Here is a 6,611-nt window from a genome sequence, read left to right on the forward strand (position 1 = left end):
TAATTTCCAACTTTCAATATAAAATTAATAATTTATTTTTCATTATATCATTTAACTAACGTTGCGTATATTATTCCCAAAATATTATATTCCACTTTAAATTTATTATTATATATACTTTTTTAAATTATCAAGTTTTCTTTTGAATCAATAAACTATGATGAAGTTATTAATTCAAAAAATTATCAAGTTTTTGTAAATATATGGATAGTAAAACAAATTTGCTTATTTTGAGTTTTGAAATTATATTCTAAACAAATTTTACAAAACAAAGTTTTTTCTTTTCTAATCTTTAAATAATTTTCAAAAATTTAGTTGTCCAAAATATTTTTCTTAAAATTTTTCTTTTTAAAATCAAATTTTTAAAATTGATTTATAAAATAGTTTTTAAAAATTAATAAAGGAAAACACAATGAGACAAGCTCAATTTTGATCTATGATTTAGAGCGTTTTCTATTTATTTACCAAGCTTTATACCTAGACCGTGGAACCTCAAAATCAAAATATTTATTCGTTACCAACTTTAACATTAAGACTGCATGATTCTTCGACCATAGAGAGTACAAATTCAAATTTTATTATTTTTGGATTTGTATTATATCGTAACACGTTACTCTTCAATTATATCTGAGCCATTAATTTTAAAGAAGATAAAGAATTTTCAGAATATATTTTAAAAAGTGAGATAGAACCATTAATTACCCTTCAATAATAAAGGATCATTCATCACTTCATGTGTTCTCTCGATTACTTTCATTTCATGTGATCTCTTATCAGTTATCACCATCACTATTGCACAGCCTCATATTGTTTGCCATAAAAAAGGCATCACAATTGGCTTATAGTATGCACACTATATGTATAGTGAAAGTGGATATTAAGTAAATGGTATTGCTTATATCCGACTCTTAAAGTGATTAGTTAATTTTGGAGAGTAAATATATTATCAATTATTAAATAACAAATCAAAATAAATTAATTTTATGGGTTTTTTATAATAACAACCTTTAATTTTTTTAATTTACATTTTACTCAGTCTAAATGATTTAAATTGTACTTTTATATTCCTGAGTGAAAAAATAATATTATTAGAAAAATTCGAAATTCACATTAATAAAAAATAAAGTTCTATAATAATTTATAAACAGTGGCATCCTTTTTATTTATGACAATAAATTAAATTTAATATAAGAATTTAAAAAATATGGTGTTTCTCTGATATTTTATTCATTAGCCATGTAATGACTATTTCTGAATGGTAGTTGCATTTTCCCTATTAGTCGGTAGTGTTGTGTTAGATACACAAAATACGTACCTAATACTCACATTAACGAGTATGTATCCTACATTACTCAAGTAAAATAACTTATTTAATGCAAAATATAAAGTTTTGTTTCTTTCATGTACTGAGTGAGGTCCTTGTTTATTTTGTTACTTGATGAAATAAATCGAGACAATATTGTTATGTATGATTTTCAAACATCTATGTTAGCAAACGTTAAATTATTTTGAAAATTATATTTATCTCATAATCTAATTACTTTATTTTTACAAGGGAGGGTCGAATCCAAAGAAGAAAAAAACAGAAAATTAAGGAATTGAACAAATGTTTCAAGGCATGCAAGTCCCAAAAATATCATAAAAAAAAGATGTTTAAATTCACTAGGAGGTGACTCCAAAACAACAAGGTTCCATGAAACAAAATTAAGGCTAAAGTTATCTAGCTAGTCCGCTTTGCTATTCCCTTAACGCCATGTGTGGGTAAACTGAATGTGTCAATCCTTCTAAATAAACTCTTGGGTATGCCCAATTAGAGGAGAGATGTGCCCTTTGAAATTACACTTGTTTGTGATCATGTCGATGAACACTTTTGAGTCACTTTCCACGATTACGTGAGATAGACCTTCCCTCAAGCCATGAATAGCCCTAAATATACGCCCCACATTTCAACATGGAGGTCGTCACACGGTCCAATCTTAGGCTTAAACCCCTTGATCCATCTTCTGTCAGAGTCACGAAGTAGCCCGCCACATCCTGTAATGTAACCATGCTCCTTGCATGCCTCGTCACAGTTAAGCTTCATCCAACCATGTTAAGGCCTCTTCCATCCAATGTAGATAGTTTTTTTTTTTTTAATTTTCGAGAAAGGCCTTGAAGATTAGAGTAAGTACTTTAAGTTGTATTCCGAACAAAATTTTGGATGACATAGATAGGGTTGTTAGGCTGCTGGAACCCTTCTTTGAAAACTAATTTATTCCGCCAATTCCATAAATGCTAGTAGGTTATCATGAAAGTTGATTGCAATCCATTGATATTGAGATGATTAAAGACCCAATCTCTGCAATTGAAAGAGAAAAAATGAGTCATTTAAGCCAGATGCACAAGTTTAAACCATACTTATTTTGCAAAATTGTCGTCACTAAGTACATGGAGCGTCGTCCCGTCGTCAGTCCCTCAACAAGGGAATAAGAGAGATATACCCACCTCCACCTACTTCTATGATAGTTGGTGATGATTCACTCATGTCCCACCAGCCACATGAAAGTTTGGGTCTAATTGGGGCCTTTCCACTTCCAAATAACTTTCTAATTCCCTTTTATAGTGTTATAATTCTCAACAATCAGATTGCATGCCCTTTGCACAATATAGTGATGGGTATTACAAGTAAATTGGAGATAACAATCAAAGTGTTTCTAAACACATAATATTATCACCTAATAAACAAATAAATATGTATGCTAATAGAGTAAGTCGTAATATAGTAATAAGAAGTATTGCGATATGTAGTTCGAGTCGAAGCATTACCAATCTATGTTCTGATATAAGCTAGATCCTCTGATGAACAAGGAAAAGAGAATAAAGTTCTCAATGACTCTAAAGAAGCTGTTAAAGTTGTATTTGACTTTGATAAAAGCGTCTCTCAAAGGCATCTATGGTGAATCCGTTAATAAAAGAAGCAATGTGAATGTTTACTTTCAATAAAATATTTTAAGCAAAATGATTGTCTACCTTTGATAAAATATATCAAGCAAAATGATTGTCTGCTTTTGATAAAATGTATCAAGCAAAATGATTGTCTGCCTCTGATTAAAATGTATCAAGCAAAATGATCATTTGCATCTAATAAATATGTCAAGCAAAATGATCGTATGCCTCTATAATTGTGATAAACATTGTATCATATGACTCTGATGAAAGTCAATATTTTGGAAAGTCAACTATCTAAATAGTCAACGCTTTAAAAAGACAAATTTATTTATCCTCTAGTCAACATCTTGAATCTGTTAATTGTCTGAAAGTCTGTGTGACATCCTCTATTAATAAAATCCTCTAAGATATGCCATCTTAAGTATGCTACAAGATGTCTTCTCTAAGTTGGTTGTCGACATTCTTGGAGAAATAAATTTGTGTTTTCTGGTTATTAATTCGTTTCCTAGAAGTCTGACAAAACATATCCAGACAATGTAAAATACAATGGACTTGTTCAATAAAGGCTACTGCAAACAAAATAAGATTGTCAACAAAAAGAAGGTGAGAGATTTGGGGACCATAGATGCCTACAAGCATTGATTTTCAGTATTGGACTTCAACTTGGTCAACAAAAATATGGGACAATCTATCCATAAAAATAAAAATAAAAAAAAAAGATAAGGGAGAAAGGGTCACCTTACTTGATACCTTTAGTAGAAATAAAAGTGTCCAATTTATCACCATTCCACATAAACTTGTATGAAGGAAGCAAGATATAATGATGAATAATTTGAATGAGCTTTGTAGGAAATTTACATTCCTCTAAGCAATTATTCACAAAGTTCCAATTAAAGCGGTCATAAGCTTTTTCCAAGTCGTTTTTAATGGACGTGAAAACCTTTTTACTTGTCATTCTAGACATAGAGTGGATCATCTCTTTTGCCACAATGACATTAATATGGATACTTCTACTTGGTATAAACTAGATTGATACGGTGATATAAGCTTATCAAGAAGAGCTTTAATTTTATTGACAATGACTTTAGAAATAACTTTATAAATGACATTACAAAGAGCAATAGGTCTAAACTGAGCAAAAAATTGTGGCTTATCAATTTTAGGGATAAGGACAATAAAAATATTATTGATAATAGAAATGGGAGAAGAGTTAGACCAATCCCGAGTAATGATGCCCCACATCAAACAAGGCTCTCTAACACACCTTCAGTCGAACGTTAGCATTTAAGGTATTATGATGTTCTTCCACGTTTGAAGGTCCAAGAAACGATAATCTCATGTTCTTCTATTTCTTCCTTGACAAGATCAACATAGAAATTTCGCACAAGTGCTTGAAGAGTCTCAGTATCACCAACCAAAATCCTGTCAGCACTACGCAAAGTTAGGATTTTATTCCTTCTCCTTCTAATGATAGTTTTGAAGTGGTAGTAATTGGTCTTACCGTATCCATCTACAATCCACTGACTTCTAGACTTCTGGAATAAAAAAAACTATACTTGAAGTAAAGTGTATTAACAAGTTAACTCTATAAATCTCTTTCTAAAGTATCTGAAATTTGTTATCTTCCTTGTGAAAATGTTCCCAAATACCTATTGATTCCATTCCTTCACTTGTTCAGAGCCAAATTCCTGAGAAAAATCTATGAGCCTCATTATTTATGGCCTTACGAGCAATATTGCCACTACATCTAGTTTCCTGCAAAGCCACCATGTCCATTTTATTGTTCATGCAAAAAAATTGAGTGCTCTTCAAGAATTCAATCCTTGAGCACCCCTACACTTTCAGGAAAACACAATCATTAGAATATATTTTAGACTGGATTTTTTTTTTTGGACTTTTTTAAATTTATGACGAAGGTTGTCGATGAAGATTTTAATTTGTATTATTGGAAGAAAGAAGAACATGTCGCTTGGAAACCTAAACTCCTTTCAATTGTGATTGGAGATCGATGAAGAAATTCTTCTTGAAATCCCTAAAAATCAACAACTAATTTGTGCAACTCATAAAAAATCCTTTTCGAAACCTTCATGGCATTTACAACAACAAAAAAGTCATTTTTGAAATCTATAAAAACAAAAACAAACTCTACAACTAGTTTGTGCAAAACAACTTCTTGAAGAATATAAAAAAATGAGTTGAACAATTCATTTATTTATAGTGGATTTATGATACATCTATATTTATTTATAACATCTCGTTTCTTAATTCTTGTTGGAATGCTGAATTTCTTGTTATTATTTTTCTCTAATTTACATGGTCGACGTTTTGAATTTTTCTATTAGGACTAAAAATTTTGAGTTTTAGATTTTTTTAAGATGGAGTGAAATAGGAAGATGATGAAGAAGAAGAAGATTGGACTTGTCCGAGAACTAGTTTAAATTTAGAAGACCGTAAGTATATTTTTTTAAATATAAAGGACCAATTTCTCTATCGTTTACTTTTATAATTTTTGACGTTAGCATTATGCACATGCCAACATTGTTACGGTCATGTGATTTCTTTTTTATCGAAACTAATAAAAAAAAACATTTATGCAAACAGACAATAACATAAATGATATCGTTGCAAACGAGATGTCACTTAAAAAACCTAATTAAAAAAGAAAAAAAATATAAATGACCTATTTAAAAACTGAATTAAACATAAAAAATTAAAGTGTAATTTAGTCTTTTTAATAATAAGTTAATGATTTTTTTTTTAATCAACAAGCTAGTAAACTCTTGTGCAATAAGAAACATAACATCCTCATAAAAAGAGCACCAATTTATTCCAATGAGAATTATTGTAATTTTCTATACTTTTTTATGAAAAAAGTTTTTAGCTTTCACAATTATTAATAACTAGATTATGGTCCGCGCGCTGCGCGGATATTAATTAATTAATTTTATAAGTTTTATAAGTAATATTTTATGTATTATAAATATAGTTATCTTATAATATTACTTTATTGATTTGTAATAATTGAATATGATTAGGAAAATTAAAATGAAGAAAAATCATGTTTATCAGAATCATCTAATTTAATTTTTTAAATATTTTGTAAAATTCGTATGATAACTTATTATATAGGATAATTGTTTGACTCATTGTACTTTAATTATTAATTTATTTTTCAACATATAATAGTACTTGTAGTTATTTGATAAAATAAAATGTAAACTACAAACCCAAAAATAAGATGTAAAAAATGTTAATTTTGAATTATATTATAGCGTAGCTAAATTTATTTGTTTTATTAGTATGATGTTTTAATTGCGAGCATGAGAAGTTGTTGTAAAAAAAATTATTGAATATATTTCATCAAGAGTTTGTAAAAAAAAAAAAAAGTTGGTGTGGCATTGAAAGTCTATTTTAAATATATATAATAGATAATAGATTTTAATAATTGGAAATTATTTTTTAATAATTTTTTATATATTCGTATTTTATGATTATTTTTAATGAATTTGGGTATTTTCTTTCAAATAGAATATATATTTTTACTTTATAAAATGTTACTACAAAAATGAATTGACATAAATTGAAAGTAACTATAAATGGATTGACTTTAATCATTACTCTGGAATAATATAATTGTTCAAGATTAGATAATGAGTATTTATGTCCATTATGAGTGATTAGGT

The sequence above is a fragment of the Cicer arietinum genome, chromosome 7, assembly GCF_000331145.2.
Source record: "Cicer arietinum cultivar CDC Frontier isolate Library 1 chromosome 7, Cicar.CDCFrontier_v2.0, whole genome shotgun sequence".
Lineage (NCBI taxonomy): Eukaryota > Viridiplantae > Streptophyta > Magnoliopsida > Fabales > Fabaceae > Cicer > Cicer arietinum.